Genomic DNA, 2666 nt, shown 5'->3' with positions numbered 1-2666 from the left:
ATCTGTGGTTTGTTCTGAGTGTATTCTGATATACTGCACATTATATTTTCAGGTTGCAACCCTTACAAAGCCATGTTTGGATTCCATCCACACCATATCACCAGTTTGTTGAAAACAGGAGGGAAAAGTATGGATGGGTACATATATGAAGACAGTGCAGGATATGAAACTGTTTGGAACATTCTCAGGTGATTGATTATAAATAGATTTAACCAACCTTGCTAGACTGAAAGATCTTCAGGAAATCAGGAGAGAAGTCCTTACGAAATCTGACCAATCTTCATCTAAAACGGTAGATAAATATTTGAAGGCAATTCCCTCTTCTCAATATGATGTGGGGGAGATCATCCTTCTTCGTAATATGGGTAAAGACAAAGGAGTAACCAGGGGTGGGCAGAAGATCACCTCTGCAATAGCTGTCGTGGGCGAGATTTTGCAAGTTAACAACAACCTCCACAAATACAAGGTGTGCATAGGGAAAAAAGTGTCATGTTGATCTGTTAAGTCAAATAACAGAGTTGACAAGACAAAAGGAAGCAGAAATGGCCAAGTAAACATAGAGGTACAGTCAGTTAAGGTCATTTGTTCTGCTAATGTACATGTCCCCTATGCATCTAAGTTTTAGAAAAAATTATGTTAATAAGTAGTCTGTAGGTCACTTGAAAAATAATGTTAATACTCAAGACATTAATCTTGTTTACATTTCAGCGTTTCACAAACTTATTGTTTGCTTTTTAACATGTGCATATACTGAGTCAAAAAAGAAACTTCACAAAATGTAATTTGAAAAATAATGAATAATCTTTCTCTGATGATACATCTATGTATCCGAAATGGGATCCCTATCTTTCGACTCTAGAAAAACGTTAGCAAAACCCACTCAAACCCATCCAGTCATCGTGCAAATGACGTTAGTGCCAAATCAGGTTTGCACGTGCAGTCGATCAAGTGATATTCGAATCGAAGTTTTCTCCATATGCACATGTTTGCATTGGCCTCAAGAATTGAAAAAAAAACACTTTTAAACCACAGTTCTAACGGTACTTGAAATGCCACGATTGTCAAATGTAGAACGTGAACTTGCCGTTGGCATGTTGCAAGCGGGAAGATCAGTTATTGACGTCGCAAAAGCAATGGGATGCAGCCATCGTACGGTGTATGACTTGCGAGGTCGTCTACAACAAACTGGCACCACTTCTGATCGCCCAAGGTCAGGTCGTCCACGTGTGAGATCATGAGCACAAGACCGTAGAATCGTCCTACGTCACCTATGACAGATTTCTGCCGGCTACACGAACCAGGGCTGAGATGTTTAGAGGTCGACTGTCCTCACAGACCATTCGAAATCGGTTGCGGGCTGCCAATCTCCATTCTCAACGTCCATATCCTGGGCCAATATTGACGCCGTTTCATCAACGTCAACGTCTGCTGTGGGCCCAACGTCACCTCCGTTGGACCCAGAGAGACTGGAATCGAGTCGTCTTTAGCGATGAATCCAGGTTTACCCTCAGATTCGCGGACGGCAGGCATCGAGTCTGGAGACGACGTCGTGAACGGTATGCCCAATGTTGTGTACAGGAAGTCGACAGATTCGGGGGCGGAAGTTGCATGGTGCTTTCTGTGGGAACAACTGTTCCCGATTTCTGGTCATCCGTGGAAACCTCACAGCTGCTGCTTACCGCGAATAGGTGCTCACCCCTGAACTCGTTCCCTTAATGGCGGCTCATGGCCCCAGGTCTACTGTTCCAACATGATAATGCTCGGCCGCATACCGCGATGTTGACACGAAATTGATTTCAAAACGCTGGAATCAACGTCATGGACTGGTCATCGAGGTCCCCTGACCTTAATCCCAATAGAGCACGTTTGGGATGCACTTGGGAGAAGGCTTCGTGGTCTTAGGAACCAACCTCAGAATTTGCAGGAACTTAGCGCTGCCTTGCAAGAGCAATGGCGCAGAATCCCCAACCAAGTGTTCACAAGCATCAGGCAGTCGATGAGGAGACGGTGTTTGGCAGTGGTGAATGCGCAGGGCGTCCATACATGATATTGAACTGAGAAATTTCGCATTTTTATTCTTGTGACTTGACATTCTGTATACCCATGTTTTGGAACGGCGGTCTAGCCTAATGGAACTGATTATGGCACTGTCAGTGTACCGAGTACATCACAGAGATCTCAGCAATGAAATAATAACAATTTAACCATCTTACCATCTCTTGTTCTTGTATAGTGCCCTGATGAAAGAATGTGAAGTTTCTTTTTTGACTCAGTATATATGCCCAGACTTAAAATGCTTTTTGGACTGTACAATTATATATAATATAAATGTGAACACAGATAAAGGAAGCAAAAACAACATTTACCACTTATTTGCAAGCAAGAAGGAAAGAAAATCTAAATAATTATATTAATGTGTCCATGTTCTTCATCTAATTGCCAGTTCTGAAATTTGACACGTTTTCAGATCTCTACATGAATGTCATGGCACTTCAAAAGCAAATGATGGCCCCATCAGCATTATCCTATGTCCATCTTCTCCAGAAATTGGAAGATTTGGCAAGGGAAAGTCTATTGTTATTCTAAAGAAATATTCACTTTATTATTACATAAAACACTGTGCAGAAGTGGCCAGACTTGCCCATATATAGATACAATTTACTGCA

At 42.1% G+C, this 2666-nt stretch overlaps 1 long non-coding RNA gene across 1 annotated transcript; it reads left to right on the top strand.

Moving 5' to 3' along the window:
• The first annotated feature begins 745 nt into the window (after positions 1-745).
• On the top strand, positions 746-1006 carry LOC124285091. The gene is made up of 2 exons (XR_006900724.1): positions 746-778; positions 895-1006. It is a non-coding gene; the product is annotated as an uncharacterized LOC124285091 (long non-coding RNA).
• The last annotated feature ends 1660 nt before the right edge of the window (positions 1007-2666 follow it).

Source organism: Haliotis rubra, unplaced genomic scaffold (assembly GCF_003918875.1).
Source record: "Haliotis rubra isolate DU_JTF1 unplaced genomic scaffold, ASM391887v1 Scf351, whole genome shotgun sequence".
NCBI lineage: Eukaryota > Metazoa > Mollusca > Gastropoda > Lepetellida > Haliotidae > Haliotis > Haliotis rubra.
Note: the sequence above shows the minus strand (reverse complement) of the source record. Positions and strands in the feature narration are given on the sequence as shown.